The sequence below is a fragment of the Bos grunniens genome, chromosome 7 (genome assembly GCF_055505025.1).
Source record: "Bos grunniens cultivar Pamir isolate PY7600 chromosome 7, Bosgru_T2T1.0, whole genome shotgun sequence".
In the NCBI taxonomy this organism is placed as follows: Eukaryota; Metazoa; Chordata; class Mammalia; order Artiodactyla; family Bovidae; genus Bos; species Bos grunniens.
This window is the reverse complement of record NC_141171.1, coordinates 92,009,281-92,030,429: the sequence shown is the minus strand read 5'-3', so window position 1 is coordinate 92,030,429 and position 21,149 is coordinate 92,009,281. Positions and strand designations below refer to the sequence as shown.

General features: G+C 37.0%; 1 long non-coding RNA gene across 1 annotated transcript in view; it reads left to right on the top strand.

Moving 5' to 3' along the window:
* Nucleotides 1–21,149, top strand: part of LOC147369965 (uncharacterized) — a 191,156-nt gene that overhangs the window by 120,941 nt on the left and 49,066 nt on the right. The window contains exon 2 of the long non-coding RNA XR_015168235.1: nucleotides 127–242. This is a non-coding gene — a long non-coding RNA (uncharacterized LOC147369965). The remainder of the gene's footprint in view (nucleotides 1–126; nucleotides 243–21,149) is intronic.

The window sequence follows — 21,149 nt, the reverse complement described above, 5'->3', positions numbered from 1 at the left end:
TATTAGCCATTAGGTATCAGTCAGATCAGTAGTAGAAAGGGAAGCTGGATACACACAATACCTAGGATAAAAGAGTCACTACAATGAACAAGAATCAGCATCGTTCTTTGTCTCCAACTCCTGCAGGGTAAACATGCAGGGGAAGCTGCAGCCCTTTACCACGGCCTGTACACCCACCTGGCCCAGAACCACAAGAAGCTGGAAGGAGGCTCCCCGCATCATCAAAATGAGACTGCAGATGGGTGAGTCCAAGTGTGAGATGCAGCAGCGTGTGGTACTCCACGGTCATCTTCTGAGCATAAGAAATATGGTTGCTGCTTCCCTTCTACCTTCCAGATTCATTCAGATTTTATTTGTGGCCAGTATGAATCTAGAGCCACATAGTACTGGAGATTTTGAAACATTCCTACCCTGGCTTAAGGTGCCACAGAAATAAACCACTTCAACTATGTTACATTAAAAGTTTTTAAATTAGCAAGTTGAGAGATAAAATTTATATGCAGCGTTACAGGAAATGTTAGTATCCGTAATTTATAAGAGGCTCTCACTAGTCATTTATAAAAATGTTTTAACCACCAGTGAGTAAATTGAACAATAATCATTCATAAAAATAAGAGACAGCTATGAAGGGCCACAAAAACAAAGCCTCATTTCTAAGAAAATATGTAAAAAAAAAAAAATATATATATATAAGGCTAAAAATTTTGTATATTATGTGGTCTGGGTTCTACTATACTGGGTGGCATAAAATTGGTATAAATTTAACACTATATGATTTTATAAAATATTTCATAGCTTTGCTGCTGCTACTGCTAAGTCATTTCAGTCGTGTCTGACTCTGTGTGACCCCATAGACGTCCTAGCTTTAAAATGTTTCTATTCTTTACTGTAGTATAACAATTCCACTCATATTTGTTATTCATGGTTTAAAATGTGTAAATTTTACAGGTATCCAAAACAAAGAATAATCATATAAAATACTTATAAAATGTGTAAAAGTGATAAAAGCCAGAAACATCCCTATGTGTATAGTAACAGCATGGTTTCAATTTTAAGAAATACATGTTATAATAGCATATTTCTCCACTTGGAAAAATGTTGGGAAGAAATAGTTTAAGATGTTAACAGATACAGTAGGTTATAGTTAATTAATTGCACTTCTCTTTTATAACATTTTTGAGATTTGCAAGTGATCGCTAAATTCTAGACTAATATATATAATAAAAATGTTTATCTTAATCTAATGGCATTGTTTTCTCAAACTGTTTTGTACACACCATATATTGGTACATTCATTTAAAAAAAAAATAATGGATCATAGGTAATGCTTTAGTGGGTATGCTCAGAAAGTTTTCTAAGTATTTGTACCAATTTCTACAAGCGTTGAATGAGAATTCCAGCTGCTCTATAGTCTTGTTAAAGCTCAGTGTAGTCAATACTTTTCAGCCATTCTTATGGGTGTGTAGTGGTCCTTGGCTGGTGTTAGTTTGCACTTTGCTGACAAGCAATTAAGTTGATCAGCATTTTGATCTCCAGTGGCCTCCGCCTGCAGCAGTCTGAAGCAGGACTTAGATTCCCAGCCAGAGATTGAGTTCTGGTCTCTGAGGTGAGAGCACTGAATCAACCGCTAGACCAGGGCTCATTGACAAGACCTTCGCTCTTTGGTTTTTCAGAAAAGAATTCCCACGAAGATGGAAAGTAGTGAGACAAGTAAAAGTTTATAGGAGGAAAAGAGTATAGTAAGTGTGGATAGAATGCAGGGAGGACTCAGAGAAAAAGAGTCGCGCCCTCATGGTAGTTTAAATTACCTGCTCCCGGCATTTCTTCTAGGTTTCCTTTGGTGAACCATTTTGATTTGCCTGCTTCGGAGTCTGTATTTGGCTTATCTCAGGATCTTCCCATGTGTGCATATTCATCTCATAGCCAAGATCACTTACTGTGTGCTGGTGCACCCCTTTTTGACGTCCAAGGAACTTTCTAGTTAGGAAGGCTTCCTTGACTTTGAGCATGAAAAATATATGGCCTCTTATCTTTTATCTGGGTAGGGCCCAGCCTCCTCTCTGCATTGTCCTGTTTTGATAGTTTGAAGTTTCTGCTCGTAGGAAATCAACTCAAATTCTTTCCATCAGGGTTGCGGGGGGAGGGTTGTGGAGCGCATCTACCTCATGCCTCAATTTCATATGCATACAAGCAGTACACATATCCTCTTTTGTGAAGTATTTTTCAAGTCCTTTGTATATTTTTATAGAGTTATCAGTCTTCTATTTCTATTGCAGGAATTTTTTAATGTAGTATTAGGTACAAGTCCATCTTATGTACGGAGAAGGCAATGGCACCCCACTCCAGTACTCTTGCCTGGAAAATCCCATGGACGGAGGAGCCTGGTGGGCTGCAGTCCATGGGGTCGCTAAGAGTCCTACATGACTGAGCGACTTCACTTTCACTTTTCACTTTCATGCATTGGAGATGGAAATGGCAACCCACTCCAGTGTTCTTGCCTGGAGAATCCCAAGGACGGCAGAGCCTGGTGGGCTGCCGTCTATGGGGTTGCACAGAGTCGGACACGACTGAAGCAACTTAGCAGCATCTTATGTATATGTATTTCAAAAAACTTTTTCCCACTCTATAGCTTGTATTTTAATTTTCTACTCTTTTAAACGAAAATAATATTTTAATTTTAATGTAGTTCAACCTTTAATTTTTTAGGGGGGGAATTATTGCTTTTCATGGTTAAAGTCCTATTAAAGAAATCTTTGTCTAGTCTCAGGTCAGGAAGATAATTTTATTTTATCTTCTAGAAGCTTTACTGTTTGCCTTTCACATTCAGGTCTATGATCCATGTTACTTGATTTTTGTGTATCAGGTGAGGTTGGATTTAATATTTTTTCCCGAAATGGATTACTTTGAGCAAAAATGCTTATTTTTCAGGTTCCATTTCATTGCAGTAGTAATTTTGCCTTAAGTTAGATAGCTGTGTATGTATGGATCTATCTTTATATTTTCTTTTATTCCCCTAGCGTCGTTGCCTATGCGGCATCCACACCACATTGTTTTGAATACTGTAGCCTCATAATCAGTTTTTATATCTAGTAGTATTCAACTTTTAACTTAGTTCTTCAATTCTTCAATTCTTTTCTTAAAATTGAGATAAAATTGACATAATGTTATGTTAGTTTTAAGTGTACAATATAATGTATCCATATATGTATATATTGCAAAATGATCACCACATTAAATCTAATTAACATCCATCATCACACAGTTGCAATTACTTTCTTGTGATGAGAACGTTTAAGATCTGTTCTCTTAGCAGTGTTCAAATACCCAGGATGGGGTTTTAACTAGACTCACCATGCTGTGCCTCACCTCCCCAGGAGGTGGTAAGGTCCCCTGTGGACCACTGTCACTCATGTCTCCCACCTGTAATCCCACTTCCTGCCTCTGACAACCACCAACCTGTTTTCTGTATCCGTGAGTTCATTTGGGGGGTTTGTTGTTTTTCTTCTTTTTGTTTTAGATTTCACGTAGAAGCAACATCATATGGCTTTGTTTTTCTCTGTCTGATTTATTTCACATAGCACAGCGCCTTCAGGGTCCATCCATGTTGTTGCAAATGGCAGGATTTACTCTTTCTTATGGATGAATAATATTCCATTGCTTATTTGTACTGCAGTTTCTTTATTTGTTCATTGGTAGACACTTAGGCTGCTTTCATATCTTGGTTATTGTAGATAATGCTAACGATGTGAGAGTACAGATATCTTTTCAAGTTAGTGTTTTCATTTCCTTCGGACAAATGTCCAGAAGTGGAATTGCTGGATCATACAGTTGTTCTATTTTTAATTTTTTTAGAGGGACCTCTGTACTATTTTTCATAGTGGTTGTACAAGCAAGAGTGCACACAAGGGTTCCTTTTTTCTCCGTGTCCTCACCAACACTTCTTTCTTATTTTTTTCATAATGTCTATTCTAACAAGTACGGGCGATGCCTCATTGTGACTTGATTTATATTTCCCTGATGATTCGTGATGTTGAGCACATGTTCATGTACCTTTTGGCCATCTGTATGTCTTGTTTAGAAAAATATCAATCAACTCAGATCCTCTGTCCAGAGTATTTGTTCTTTGCTACTGAGTTGTATGAGTTCTTTATATATTTTAGACATTAATTCCTGATCAGATGAATGATTTACAAATATTTTTTTCCATCAAATAATTTGCCTTTTTTTTTTTTGTCAATGGTTTCCTTGGCTGTGCAGAAACTTTTTAGATTTATGTAATCTCTTTTATTTATTTTTTGCTTTCATTTCTGGTGTCAAATAAAAAAAAAATCAACACTAAGACTGTGAAGGGCTTACTGCCTGTGTTCTTTTCTAGGAGTTTTATGTTTTCAGGTCTGATGTTCAATTCTTTAATCCATTTGACTTTGTTTTGTGTATGGTATAAAGTTGCAACCATCTCTGACATTTAAAGGATCAATTTATTAACTTCAGATTGAAATTTTCATGGAAATCTGAATATCTATTCCTTTCCCCTCACTAGTTAAGTGATTACTGATTCTTTTGTTATGTGTGAAACCTTGGTGAAATGTAAAATCTCATAAAGAACCCAGATTTCACAATAGGTGATAAGTATATATCATTTAAATTTTAGCTGGAAATTAGAGGAGGGAAGAACTGTTTTCAGTATATAGATTAATAAATACATAGTCTGACATCTTGCATATGAGTAAATAACTTAATTACATTGAGCGTACAAGTACACTGAGTGATGTTAAGGAACATAAAAAGCGTACGGAAATGCAAAGTTATGAGAATAGAGGAGCATTAGGGGGGGTTGTGACCTTTCATACCGATTTGTTCATGTCCTTGTCTCTATGCTTCGTCTCTTAGTTGTGCTAATTTATCAGGGTGCAAAATGTGGTATTTATTTCACTCACAAGATAATCTTGTTATAAACAATCTAGTTAACAAATGCTTCCAACAAAGAAAAGTGTTATTAATAGCTTTTTATGTCATTGCAAATCCATCAAATATGTATAAAACAAAACATTATTCCTTCCTCAAAGAAATGGTGACTATATTGTCTAGAAGTCCTGTGTTTCACAAAATACAAACAAACAAACAAACAAACAAAAACTTGCCTACCTTTTAAAGCTTTCTCAACTCTTTTCTGTTGTTATTTTTCCTTAAAAAGAAAAAGATGTTGATCGACAGAGGATTTATTCCAACAGCCAATGTCTTCTGCACTTAGAAGTATATAGAGGCAATTTTTATAGCATTTCTTGAGCAACTTTATCTTTCACATCAGACTGATGTGACAAAATAGGAGATTTCAAAATAGTTTCTATACATAAACTAAAATGTTGCTTACTATTATTCCTCCGGTGTGTTTTCCACCTGAAATAAAAAGGTCCATTCTAAGCTTGTTCATAGAAGGAATAGACCTATGGTTAGTATCAAAGGAGAACTTAAAAACTGATCTTTCAGATAATCTGAAAGACAAACTACAGTTCCACAAGGAATACTTCTCCAGAAGGGTTTACTTGCTGTCAGGATAAATGGTGTGTTTGAAGGAAAGGGTAATAGCAGGTGTGAGAGTGGAAACTGTGGGTTTGATTCTGTGTCAGGGATCACAGGGAAGGTCTGCAGTTAGGACACAACAGAGGCAATCAGTCCAAGTTCAGAGAGAGAGAAGGGTGGGGGGAGAGAAACACAAAAGAAAACACTCTAATAAGCGGAGGGCTTCAAGAAAGCACGGTGCGTGACACGGGATGCTGGCCTATTCTATCAGGAATAAAAGCCCACTTCACTGACGTTCAGAGGCACTTCCTACTGTGTGCTCCTGGAGCACTTTGAACATGTTTGTGTTGACTGATTTTCTTAGTGCTTTGTTTATGATCAGCTGGAAAAGTTGGACGTGAGAACTAATAATTTCTTTGAAACTATCTTGTTATTCTCTGTTTCCTTAACATCTACCTTGCATTTTATTAGACGGTCTGATCTCTAACATCGTTTAAATTTGTTTTTCTTTATTTTAAGCAATATCTGACTTGAAACTCTGAGATTTTCCCCTATTCTCCTTGAATAGGTTAGAGGGATGTGATTGGGGATATATCTGAGAGAAGAAAAATATAATTTTAATTAAGGCTACCAATCAGACCTTTGTTTACCTGAGTAATGGATACTTGGAGAAGATGAGAACAGAATTGTTTGGACAAAAGAAAGCAATTTGGAGGCTTAACGGAGAAGCGATAAAGCATAGGACAGGACAGAAGAATTTAAGAAAGAATAAGAAATCCTAAGGAAGAATTTAAGTATGTTTCACTATATGGCATATGGTATAAATTTTCTTATCTATTGCCCTAAGGAATATTCGGTAAAATATCTACATTTTATTGATCCATTTTGAAACTGAAATTCTTTAGGAGCTGAATCCAAATACAAAGTCTTGAGTCAAGACTGGGTATTGGGAAAGAACAGGCAGACCACAAGAGCATTGTTAAAACCAGTTTATAAGGAGTAAGTAAAATAGCTCTTTTGTGAGGATGACAGTTAAATTTGTAATCATGGATAACATTACTAACTGTTAATAGTTGCTGCTGCTGCTAAGTCGCTTAAGTCGTGTCCGACTCTGTGCGACCCCATAAACGGCAGCCCAACAGGCTGCCCTATCCCTGGGATCCTCCAGGCAAGAACACTGGAGTGGGTTGCCATTTCCTTCTCCAATGCATGAAAGTGAAAAGTGAAAGTGAAGTCGCTCAGTCGTGTCTGACTCTTAGCGACCCCATGGACTGCAGCCCACCAGGCTCCTCCGTCCATGGGATTTTCCAGGCAAGAGTACTGGAGTGGGGTGCCATTGCCTTCTCTGACTGTTAATGGTAGTCAACATTTATTGAGTACCTATTATGTATTAGGCATACCATAATGACTTTTGTGTATTATTTCATTATAATATTTTGTTACAGTAATGGCCTCCATGAGCCCCACTTCTTTGTCTGGTCCCTTCCAACAATGACTCTAGCTTTGGCAGTCTGATTTAACTGACAGTATGATATCAACATAGGGGATGAAAATAGATACTTGATAAGCACTTGGACATTGGTACTTGCCCCTTAGGAATGTTCCTGTTATCAAAAAGTGAAGAAACTCCATTCATGGCATATTCACTAGTTGTATTTTTTAGATTCTACCTGTAAGCAACACCATGCAATATTTCTTTCTCTGATTTACCTCACTTCGCGTGATACCTTCCATATCCATCTACATTGCTGCAAATTCCAATCTTTTATCCATTCATATGTTAGTGGAAACAGGTTGTTTCTATGTCTTGTGTGTTCAGCTCAGTTCAGTTCAGTCGCTCAGTTGTGTCCAGCTCTTTGTGACCTCATGGACCACAGCACACCAGGCCTCCCTGTCCATCACCAACTCCTGGAGTTTACTCAGACTCACGTCCATTGAGTCGCTGAGGCCATCCAGCCATCTCATTCTCTGCCATCCCCTTCTCCTCCTGCCTTCAATCTTTCCCAGCATCAGAGTCTTTTCAAATGAGTCAGTTCTTCACATCAGGTGGCCAAATTATTGGAGTTTCAGCATCAGTCCTTTCAATGAATATACAGAACTGATTTCCTATAGGATGGACTGGTTGGATCTCTTTGCAGTCCAAGGGACTCTTAAGAGTCTTCTCCAACAACACAGTTCAAAGGCATCAATTCTTCAGTGCTCAGCTTTCTTTATAGTCCAACTCTCACATCCATACAAGACTACTGGAAAAAACATGGCCTTGACTAAATGGACCTTTTTTGGCAAAGTAATGTCTCTACTTTTTAATATGCTGTCTAGGTTGATCATAACTTTCCTTCCAAGGAGTAAACATCTTTTAATTTCATGGCTGCAATCACCATCTGCAGTGATTTTGCAGCCCATAAAATTAAAGTGAGCCACTGTTCCCCATCTATTTGCCATGAAGTGATGGGACCAGATGCCATGACCTTAGTTTTCTGAATGTTGAGCTTTAAGCCAACTTTTTCACTCTCCACCTTCACTTTCATCAAGAGGCTTTTGAGTTCCTCTTCAGTTTCTGCCATAAGGGTGGTGTCATCTGCATATCTGAGGTTATTGATATTTCTCCTGGCAGTCTTGATTCCAGCTTGTGCTTCTTCCAGCCCAGCATTTCTCATGAGGTACTCTGCATATAAGTTAAATAAGCAGGGTGATAATATACAGCCTTGACATACTCCTTTTCCTATTTGGAACCTGTCTGTTGTTCCATGTCCAGTTCTAACTGTTGCTTCCTGACCTGCATACAGATTTCTCAAGAGGCAGGTCAGGTGGTCTGGTATTCCCATCTCTTTAAGAATTTTCCATAGTTTGCTGTGATCCACACAGTCAAAGTCTTTGGCATAGTCAATAAAGCAGAAGTAGGTGTTTCTCTGGAACTCTCTTGCTTTTTTGATGATTGGACTTCCCTGATAGCTCAGTTGGTAAAAATCCGCCTGCAATGCAGGAGACCCTGGTTCAATTCCTGGGTTAGGAAGATCCACTGGAGAAGGGATAGGCTACCCACTCTAGTATTCTTGGGCTTCCCTTGTGGCTCAACTGGTAAAGAATCTGCCTGCAATGCGGGAGACCTAGATTTGATCCCTGGGTTGGGAAGATCCCTTGGAGAAGGGCAAGGCTACCCATTCCAGTATTCTGGCCTGGAGAATTCCATGGGCTGTATAGTCCATGGGGTCACAAAGAGTTTGGCATGTTTGAGCGACTTGTGTGCTCGTCGCGTCCAACTCTTTGCAACCCCAAAGGCTGTAGCCTGCCTGGGTCCTCTGTCCATGGGATTTTCCAAGTAAGATTCCTGGATTGGGTTTCCATTTCATTCTCCAAGGGATGTTCCTGACCCAGGGATTGAAGCCCTGTCTCCTGGATCTCCTGCACTGGCAGGCAGATTCTTTATCACTGTCTTGGCTATTTCTATTACTCTCTTTTAAATTAGCTCTGTTTATTTGCCAGATTGGTCTAATCAAAGTTTCTTGGACACCATCTCTCATTTCCATGCCTGTGTATATTGTGTTCCCTCATTCAGAATATCCTTTCACATCTTTTATTAAGACTTACCAGCCATTGTGGGGCTTCCCTCATAGCTCAGTTGGTAAAGAATCCACCAGCAATGAAGGAGACCCGGGGTCAGGAAGATCCACTGGAGAAGGGATAGGCTACTTACTCCAGTATTCTAGGGCTTCACTGGTGGTCAGCTGGTAAAGAATCTGCCTGCATTTTGGGAGACCTGGATTGGATCCCTGCATTGGGAAGATCCACTGGAGAAGGGAATGGCTACCCACTCCAGCATTCTGGCCTGGAGAATTCCATGGACTGTATAGTCCATGGGGTCACAAAGAGTCGAACATGACTGAGCAACTTTAACTTTCACTTTTCACCAGCCATTATTATCTGTTAGCAATCACAGGAGCAGTAAAGATAGCAAACTGGTTTAATTTGGCATGTCATCTACACCCAACTAGTTGTGTCTTCCTTGGCCACTTCTTTGAAATGATGACTCAGGTGATGGAAGCTTCCCAAGACATACCACAATTTGTTCAAAGCCCAAGGGGGAAAAAAAAAGACAATTGTCTTCACAGTGTTAATTCTACACACAGCTCTGACAGAGCATGATTTCTGAAATAATTGAGATGTAAACACACACACACACACACATACACTGTAAGTTTTTGTGAATAAAAGATTTGTTTCAGATCTATTCTGATTATACACCAACAGATACATGGAGACACACATGACAATTTTTACTTTTCTAACATTTATATGTTCAAACATATGTAGGCCAAATATTTCAGACCTTTAAAAAATTTGGCATTGATGACATACAGCCAGATATAATATAAGATACTGAAGTATATTAAATGCATATGGTTGGTTTAATTGCTGTTGATTTTGTTGCTAAGCTGTGTCTGACTCTTCATGACCCCATGGACTGTAGCCTGCCTGGCTCCTCTGTCCATGGGGATTCCTAAGCAAGAATACTGGAGTGGTTGCCATTTCCTTCTCCAGCGGATCTTCCTGACCCAGGGATCGAACCCACATCTCCTGCATTGACAGATTCTTTACCACTGAGCCACCAGGGAAGATGGCTGATTTAATAGTGAGGTAGAATTACTACTAGAAAGATCCATAGGGAAATCTAAGTTTGCATTGTCATAAATGTGGCTCAACTAGAAAAGAGTTTTTTTAAGCCAAAATTGAGATGGTAAATATTCCTTAAAAGTTTCCACATTAAAAAAAAATTAGTTACTTCGCTGTTGACCTGAAACTATCACAACATTGTTTGTTAATTGGCTATACTTCAATACAAAACAAAAATTTTGAAAAAAAATAGTTACTGAAACTTTCAAAATGACAGAGATCTGTACAGATATCTTGCTTTTCTGAATAACGAAATATTAACTAAAATTAATCAAATCAAATTTTAGATTCTAAAAACTACATCTTCCATTTAACTTGACAATTTGAGATGATGTTCTAAGGAATAAAATCATTTTTGACGTACCAGACAATTGTGATAATAAATTTCTATTCTAATTGTTCATTTATTTTATATCAAAGCAGTGGTAATGAGAAAAGTCTAGTGTTAATGATAGTAATGAATTTACCTGCATAATTACTGTCACAGGTACAAATGAATTGGAATCAGCAAATATATTCTTTACTATTTTTTCATGTCATTGTTAAAGAGGAACAGCCAAGGGAGGGGGGAGGGCAGTAATGTAAATTCAGGAGCCTCATACAGAGAAATACAGTTCCTTTAAAATATGTCATTGTCAAATATTGCCTCTCATCAGGGACTGAATGTCTGTTTGCCCCCTCAAATCCATCTGTTGAAGCTCTAGCCTCCAGGGTGACAGTATGTTGAGATGGGAGCCTTTGGAAGTAATTAGGTTTAGATGAGATCTTTAGAGTGGGGTCCTCATGACTGGATTAGTGTTCTTAGCAGAAAAGACTAGACAATTAATTCTCAGTCTCAGCCATATGAGGAGGCCACAAAGAAAAGCCAGCCATCTGCAAGCCAGGATGAAGACTCTAGAACTGTGAGAAATATGTGTAGTTTAAACCATCTCGTGTGTGGACTTCTGTTGTAGCAGCCCAAGTTGACTAATGCGCCTCTTAAGGTTCAGATTTTAAAAATGTCTTTAGACCAGTGGGCAATGTTTCGAGTCAGACACTGCAGTCAGTGAAACATACTGAAATAGCTTTAAGATACTGGTAAATATTAAACAGCTGATGAGTTTATAGAAAGAAAAAGGTCATTGTGTTCATGAAAGGCAAGGACTGCATCTTATCAATACTCATATCCTTGACCTTAGCACAATGCTCAGCTTAGAAGTATATGTGCTCAAAAAGGTTCTATGAATGAATGAATGGTATTTCTGTTACTGCATATAATATCCAGTCATAAAAATGACTGCCTATTGACTATCAGATAATTAGCAAAATTAAATTATAATTTTTTATATTGTAAAATAATGACTGATGAATGTTTGCCTTCATTACTTACCAATTTAGGAGACCACAATGTCCATTTAAATATACACAAATAAATGTGCATGTTTATGCACAGTGTGTGTGTCTAAACACTCATCACATAACAGAAAACTGTTAGTTATCCAGATCATATATGTGTACCTTTCATAAATTATGACCTTTATCTGATGAGATAAGGCCCATTCAGGGTCATATGGCCACAGTCTATAGTCTATGACCTTTATATAAAGCCCTCTCCCCACCCTCTTTTTTTTTTTTGGTTAATCTTTGTCTTCCTTTGCAAATAACCAAGAAACACAATTTAGTGAGAATATAGAAGATGGTTGATAATTATATTTGAGCATATAGTTGCATTGCTACCTGAAAATATGGACATTTTAAAAGCTTTAAACTTTTTTGTAGTATTAGCATAAGTGCTGAAATATTTAGCAATATTAAGTATACATCTTGATAAATTTTAAGCCAACAGAAAAATAAACAAACCCAACATCTAACCACATCCATGTGAAAAAACAGGACATTACCAGAATCCCAGAGTCTACTCCTGCGCAATGCATGCCCCAGGGGTCACTTCTAGCTTGTTATTTGTGATTGGGTTTGACCTTTACATGAACAGGACCATTGAGTGTGCATGTCTGGCTCCTTCAACTCCACATTTTCTGTGAGATCCATCTTATGTGTCATGGATAGCTGTAGGCTCTTCACTTTCATTACTATATAGTATTCCATTGGCTGAATATGTATATATAATATATATATATATAGAGAGAGAGAGCACAGTTTACTGATACATTCTAGTGCTGGTCACACTTCAGTTGCTTTTATCTGTATTGAAAATAGTGTTTATACATGTTCTATACATATTTTATGTATATAATTTACGTACATATTTTATGGGCATTGTTTGGCTTTTACAAATGTTTCTTGATATTTTTTACATGTCTTTCAGAGAATGCATATCTGTATATTTTGGGGAGAGGCTTTATTAGTGCAAAAGTGTGTGTGTGATCATCCTAACAGTAGGCTTAGCAAAAAGTTTCCTAAGTAATTTGTCCAAATTATACTCCCACCAGCAACATGAGAAGGTTCAGGTTTATAGGTAGAACTTGGACATTATATAAATTTTAATGCCTAACCACAATCATCTTCTTTACTCCCACTCATAAGTTAAAAATGTACAAATGGGCAGATGTGCATAAAGGAAGGAGACCTAAAACATTAAATTCTGAAACTTGTTTAATAGAAACATAAATTTTCAGCTTATTTGGCTGTTTATTAATTTTAATTATTTGATTAAAACAGAGTGGATCTAATGAATTATTCAAGGCAATAACAAAACAATTATCTTAATTCTATTTATTTCTTCTCTATGAGATATCACACACACACACATACCTTTATCTAGATCCTGAACATTTGCCAAGTAAATAAGAGTCATTTTTAGTGTTCTGCTAAAAGCCTCCACAGGAGAAAAAAACAATACATATTCATAAACAAACAAAATTAGAAGTCAGTGTTCTGAAAAAGGAGTGCTCGAAAAACACCATGATTTTGAGCTTTACAGAACATATCATTGTACTCAGTGTAGGAGGTGAAGACAAGAGGCAATTTATTCTGCAGCTGGTTTCGAAATAAACACAGCAAAGAAAGATAAGGAGTGAAAGAGGGATAAATCCGCTGGTAGCAAACTTGATGGACAGACAGGCTGCCATTAACAATGCTGTTGCCTTTGTAAGTACAGAGTGATGTGGAGATACCCTGGCATTTATATTGTAGACATGGTCCTTAAAGATTTTACACCTCCAATTCCTTAGAATTATCAGCTATCTCCAGCCTGTCAGTCATCTGAGCAATCTTAGATTCTTAGCTCGCAGGCCAGGCAGATTATTGACAAAGCAATCCAGGGTGATGTAACACACCCTGACAAACAACAGTGAGGGGATTGTGTTTACCGCGTTCACTGCACCGATTCAGTTAAATTAATTCTTAACACTGAAAGTAAACTTTCTCTTGATAACCATTCACTCCCTACCAGTGTTTCTCCCCGCCACCACTACATAGCACTAGCTTGAGTGGACGTGTAATAATGCCCTGATATAAGTAATTTAATCTGGTGGGGACTAATAGAAGCAAGGGAGCTATCTACCACAGCAAGAAGGCCAATGAGAGCATCTGTAAATAAAAAATCTCTACCTTCGAATCAAGTTAAGAATTTGTGACTGAAATACACAAAAGTAGATTTCTAAACTGGGTCTGCCATTCTGCCCTTAACTTACCCTTTCACCCGGAGAAACTGGGTACACACAACTCAAGTCTAAAAAGCAAAGGTGGCAAAACAATAACCATAAAACAGACAAAGAGTGATTTATAAAATTTATCCCAGGCAATTTTTTAAATCGTATTTTTTCCCAACGGAAGTTTTAGTGGTTGAATACTGAATCCTTAGAGCAAGAGCAAGGAGAGTTTGGAGGGGACAGAAAATAAGTTTTGAAGGCAAAGTATTGACGCAACCTAAATTTTAACTGTTGTTTCAGGCACTGCTAACATTTGGAGCTAATTTTCTGGACTATGCTAATTTAAAAAAGTATATTATTTACATATTAAATCCATTACATAACATAAGTGCCATATGTAATTGCTATGTTGAAATCATTTCTTTGGTTGCATTGTTTGGATTTTAAAGCTAATTTTAAGAATATTACACAAAAATTCACATGTTTTTCATGGAGAATTCTAGTGTTGTAGTAATTATCTGAAAATATTTTGTCTTTTAAATGCTTTTGAAATACCTCTGGATGTATATTTATTTACAGAACTATTGACATTTTATAAATGTAATATGAATATTGGCTTTCTTCTAAACTAGGAGTTGAGTATAGCTTCTATAATGGAGAATTTTTATAAAATGCATAAATAAATTTGAAGATGTTTTATTTTATATGCAATCACAATATATTTTTATTGCTAAAAATAAAAATAAATAAAAATATGAAAATCAAAGAAATCAAATGACCTACCGAAATTTCATTACCTTAGCCTCATCTCTATTTTTGGTGACATGAAGGATTTTTTGCTTGTGCATTTATTTTAGAATCTGGTTACTGTCTTTCTTTTAAAATCTGAAGAAGTACCTCAGATACTGAATAATCTCCAACACCCTGATCTTGCTGCTCTCTCTCAGAACTGCAAAGTTCATTGCCACGCCAAGGTTTTGATTTCGGTTGGTGCCATCCCCAAATTTTTTCCAGATTTAACTCTTCACAGAAGGTGCTTGAGTGTCACTTTCTCCAAGATGTCTTTACTAACCCCCTAATTAAAAGACCATCTTTTGTTGTTCTTCTCTCCCCTCACCCTGATTTATTTTCTTTATGAAATATATCACTGCTCTAAATCACACAGTTTGTTCATCTATTTACTTTTTACCTATTTCCCCCACTAGAATATAAAGTTCATGATGCCTGGATCTTTTTCTTACTGTCATTAGAGTATGTCTACCACTGAGAGGTGTGTTGGCATAACACTGTTGAAAAAATGAGGGATGATTCTGATAATTTCAGTGGGAATGCCTAAAGGATAAATGGTGAAAAAAAATACTGGGATTGCATAGTTTACACAATTTACTAGGTTGTAGAAATCAAGAGAGAAAAAAAAATTAAGATTACTATGCTTTCTATCATACTTACTTAGCAGAGTAGACAAAACAATATGTAAACTTGTCTAAGGGGAAGAATATGGTAAATTCACCTTTGGACATGTCAAAGCATCAAAGAGACATTCCTAGAAAAATATCCTTAGACAGAAAGGAATTTGAACAGTGATTCTCTACTATGGGCTATTTTGGCCCCATGAGATAGTTGGCAGTGTCTGGAAACAATTAAGTGTGTGTGTGTGTGTGTTACATTTGGGGGTTGCTACTGATATCTAACAGATAAAGGCTAGAGATATTGCCAACCATCTTGCAATCTGCAGGACAGCTTCTCATGATAAAGCATTGTCCAGCTTCAATTGTTAATATTGGTAATGTTGAAAAACTCTTGAGTTAAAGGTGCAGATAAATGTGAAACATTTAAAGAAGATAATTGAGGAAAGAAGGGTAGATAAACTATGTAAAAGAATGATTGCAGATAAGTAACAGTACTAATTGACATTTATCTAGCTGCTGCTAAGTCGCTTCAGTCGTACCTGACTCTGTGCGACCCCATAGATGGCAGCCCACCAGGCTCCTTCGCCCAGGGATTCTCCAGGCAAGAACACTGGAGTGAGTTGCCATTTCCTTCTCCATTGTAGGAACGTGAAAAGTGAAAGTGAAGATGCTCAGTCGTGTCCGACTCTTTGTGACCCCATGGACTGCAGCCCACCAGGCTCCTCTCTCCATGGGATTTTCCAGGCAAGAGTACTGGAGTGGGGTGCCATTGCCTTCTCCAATTTATCTAGCACTCACTATCTATCAGACATAGTTCTAGGCATTTTACATATTAACTCATGTAATCCATAAAGCAACCATATGAGATAGATAATAGCAACCAGATTTTATAGATGAAAACATGAAAGCACCTAAAGTGTAGTAACTTGCTTAAAATCATACAGCTAGAAAACTTTAGTACTAAGATTCAAAATCAGGTAATTGAATTCTACAGGTCAAACATGACTTTTGCAAACTACTGCCTTTTACAGCAAAAGTTTTTTAAAAAGCCAGCAAAGCAGGTATAAGAAAACTAGGTAGAAGTTCAGAAAGCAATCTGAAGTTGAAGAAATCCTAAAGTATTTCTTAAAGCAGCTATCCCATGGTGTCAGATGCTAAAATGAGCAAAAAAGTATGTCATGAGAATTGGCAAATGGTCATTGGTGACCTTCTTGGAAAACAAGGACAGGAAGTGACATTAACTCAAAACGGATTGATCATCTGTTCTGAAGGAAATGTGTTGTTCAGTTGTTTGAGATATTATCAGTATTGAGGCAAAGATGTTTTAAGATCAAGAATCTTGGGAAGCACAAAATTGATTGAGTCCTAAGAGTTTTGAAATAAGATTTTGCCTGTGAAGTTGCAGAAAGTTTGGAGAATGGAATAAGAATCAACATGAAGTACATTTTTAAAATGTGCAGCAAATGCCTGGATGAAATGTAAAGCATGGAGATCCAAACCAGTTTATCCTAAAGGAAATCAGTCCTGAATACTCATTGGAAGGACTGATGCTGAAGCCGAAACTCCAATACTTTGGCCACGTGGTGCAAAGAACTGACTTATTTGAAAAGGCCCTGATGCTGGGAAAGATTGAAGGTGGGAGGAGAAGGAGACGACAGATGATTAGATGCTTGGATGGCATCACCGACTCAAGGACATGAGTTTGAGCAAACTCCAGGAGCTGGTGATGGACAGGGAGGCATGGCGTGCTACAGTCCATGGAGTTGCAAAGAGACACGACTGAGCGACGTGACTGAACTGAACTGAAACATCCATTTTTCTCCTTTTTCTATAAAGATGTAACTGATAGGACTGCCTGAGACCAGGTTTGGCATGGGCTACAATAAAATGTAATTGGCATAGGAACATCTCAGTTATTGTTATTGTTGAAATGACTGGCTATAGGATGAGATGGCTGAGATGGCTGTGGTCAAGGGAAGTTGGTTCTATGAGGTGAAGTTTCTGGGGGTTGTTAGGAGAAATAAGAATGAGATTGGGAGTATGTGAGGGATCAGAAATGGAGAAGACTGTAACTCAAAAAATTCCATTTTCATATTTCTTTCCAACTAGAAATCAGCTATCATTGAAAAGTTTTATACGTTAGAAAAACTTATAAAGCTCACTTAAAAATAACAACAAATTTCCCTCTATGAATTTATGGATAAGGTAGCAATTTAAATTTTTGATTTACATCCCTCTTACTTAAAGTGCCCTTCTTGGACAAGCAGTGCTCTGATCACCTGGGGTGGGTATCACTTGTTAGAGATGCAAAATCTTGGACTTCATCCCAGATCTGTTGAATCAGAGTCTGCTTTGACCAAGATGCCTGTGAGGTGTATACCCCTAAAAGTTCTGAAGCACTTACCTAGATTCATATGGATTTTCTTCTGTTTTGGTCTAAGCCATGGATCCTTCTTGTGAAATATAATATTGTGTGACTCTGAGATAGTATAGTTGAATTAGAGGTAGAGACATACCTGGTGCCATGTCTTTAGGTTAATCAGTACTGCTCTCTCAGAAGTTTCTACTGTTCTGTCAAAAGCACTTTGCAAACCACTGGCTGAGGATATTTCATATGGACTCACATGTTGTAACATCAATGACACCATACGTGCTGGGTGACACTGGTTTGGTTACATGGAATGCTGAGTTTCCCCATTCTTCACCGCTAGATAGTTTAAAATTACTTGCTATTGGTGTAATGACAATTCCTTTTAATTTCATAGAGCTATTTGTTTGAATTTAAATTTATATGTAATTAAAAAAAAATTTCATCTGTCACTAGACTTTTTTTGCATTTCACCAGGTTTTCCTGAATGTCCTTTTCGTGTTCAAAACCCAATTTGGGGAACCACCTTACATCTGGTTATTTTGGTTCCCCAATTTCTTCTGGTTTGTGAAAGAGTTTCAGGCTTTTCCTACTTATCATGATCTTGATAGTCTCAAGGAGTACTGGCTAAATACCATGAAGAACTGTCACTTAAATCTAGGTTTATTCAGTTTTTTCTGACACTAGTCTGGGGTTATAAATTTTGGAAAGAATATCAGAAATATAAAGATCTATTCTTATGTTGGAGAGAATTAATACCCACATGGCATCACTGATAGTGTTAGTCTCCGTGGATTGGTTGAGGTTGTGTTTACTAGGTTTCTCCACTGTAAAGTAACTATTTTTCTGTCTGATTCTCATATTTGGAAATGAGTCACTATGCCTCAAGGGTCGGGGATGAGGTGCCATTTCCTAGAAGGTAAACTATCAAGTTTGTAAATTTTTAACTTAATTTCTCACAACAGCTCCACATTAGATGGGAGCTCTCTGTTTGATGGATGGCCTCTTGGTTGGAGGAAACTTACCTTAATCTCTGCTTTCCAGCATTAAGAACAATGCTTGGGATGCGGTATGCGTTTCATTAGAATTTGCTTTAAAAAAGAAATAAAGTAGTTACTTTTTAAAATAAAGTAAATTGTGTCACAGATCACATGGCCTTTCAGTTTTCAAAAAGTTAATTATCCTCAGGAGATAAATTTAAGACTCACTGCAGGCCAGAGGTTTTGAGAGTTCATACCAAACATAATGACCAAAAGATTCCATTAAGTCCTCAAAATTTGTTCAAGTTAACCTATTCATTAGATTCTGTAGTTTTATTATTTATTATTTTATAAAGTGAGCATTGATTTAACAATATATTGCTGTAGCTACTAAAAATGTAAACTATGTGTCAACTTATTAAGTGGAACTATAGAATACTGATATCAATTTCACCAAAATAGTACATCTAATTATATCTGCGTTATATCTAAATCTGTATCTATAGAAATCTATGTAATGACTTCTTTTGAGTCATTTACTGCCAGTGAGTCATTCTAAAGGATAATGATAATTAATTTACAGAATAGCTCAGATATTATGGAAACGTTTTAGCAGTGATATATTTTGAAATTCAAAATTATTTTCCCTGTGTTGCTGCTGCTGCCAAGTCGCTTCAGTCGTGTCTGACTCTGTGAGACCCCATAGACGGCAGCCCGCCAGGCTCCTCTGTCCCTGGGAGTCTCCAGGCAAGAATACTGGAGTGGGTTGCCATTTCCTTCTCTGTTCCCTGTGTTAACTATATTTAAAAAATAAACCATAGATGCATATATAACAACATATATGTTTACATACAATAATGATATAAACACTAGCATGTTTCTTTATCCATTAGTATGACATATACAAATATATACATGCATATGTACATTTAAGCCCTTGTACAAACAAGACTGAAAAAATAGATACCTTTTTTTATGATACAAGATCACACAGGAAATCTCTCCATGTAGCACAAAATTAATCTAGAGAAAACTTTTCTATTATTTCTGACCTCTCAATAATTTTCTAGTTTGATTAGGAATAAAGAAAAATGCTACAAGCCTCTTAAGCAATATATTGTTGAATCAATTACCAGTGCTCACAGAAAAGGAAGCCAGCTGTATGTAACAGTGATAATTTGTATGTTTAATTATTTATAAGGATGCAACCGTCAAATTTCTAAAAATCTTTCCATAAAAAAATCTCCATGTAAATCTTTGTGATACACAGTAATGCTACTTTATCTTTGCTTCCAGCAGTATGGCATAAACCCTTTTCGTTAGCACACGCCTTCACTTAAGGGGATTGCTTTAGCAAAGGGATCCAGCATATCATTATGACTTTTAGAGTTAAGAGATGACCATGGCTAAACAACAAGTACCCCCTCCTATTAAGATGCATCAGGTACAGCAGTACCAAGGTGTTTTATATTTGGTTTGCACACAATGCATTGCAGTTCCGGCAGAAGCCCAGGGATGCACTCCAGAGAAACACATAATGAGGTCAGATGGAAAATCTGGTCTTGTTTCAGATATGAATTCAATCCATCCTTTCTTTCATGTGAGACAATATTCGTGGAAGGAACTGCTGCTGACATGTTTTAACTTCACTGACACTGAAAATCTTTTCTCTTCAGTTGGTGCTTTTACCTTCCGCCTGAGTAGAAAAATCTGTGCCGAATAACATTATCAGAGATGACCACAAACAAACAAAAATCCGATTATGTTTGTTTATTCACCCTTGCCATATTCAGTATTCATTGTGTCAGCTAATTTTTGCCTTATAAAATATGAATAATGAAAATCAATGCTGGTTGAGGCGTTTTTGGTTGTTGTTATACTTTGTCTTCCAAGCCTAGAGTCTTGTAAATTGGGCAGGAGAAGCAGAAGATATAAGAGTGGGGAAGGGGATAAAGAAAACAAATAATGGTTTTATATTTTCAAAACCACAGCTCTGGCATTTAGCTGTCACAAGGAAGTTCTTTACTTTAAAACTGGCCCCAGTATCTACCCTGTGTGATTGTGTGATGTTAGAACAATGTGTCAAGACTTGGTTCCCATCTTTCATGCAACTGTTTGAATAATTACCAAAGAAAAAATTCTGTATTATTTGAATTAAAATTAATCATATTAAACCTCTAGTTTGTAACTTCTGCACATTAAATAAAATCTGTGCCTAATAATAAGGAATAACAGAGTAACCTGAATCTAGGAGTTGAGTTGTCTATGAGAGCACAGGAGACACCAGATATATACATGGTCTTTATTAGAGATAACCAAGTATGAAAGGAAAAATGCTATAAATCATTAAAAATTCTGCTATTTCTTTGAATGTATGTTCTGTGTCTCAGGAAAGACTGTGTTGAAGCTTTGGTCCCTATGCGTTTGTTTGTGGTATCCGTAACTTATTTAACTTTGCTGTGTCTTGCTTACTTTGTGAGAAGCATGCACACAGGAATGTAATAAAAATAACTGAAAACTGATAAATCAGCATGGTTCATACATCCAGCCTCGATGTCCTCATGTGGCCCTTGGGAGGTCATCATTCTAGTCAGGTCCTATACTCAGAATC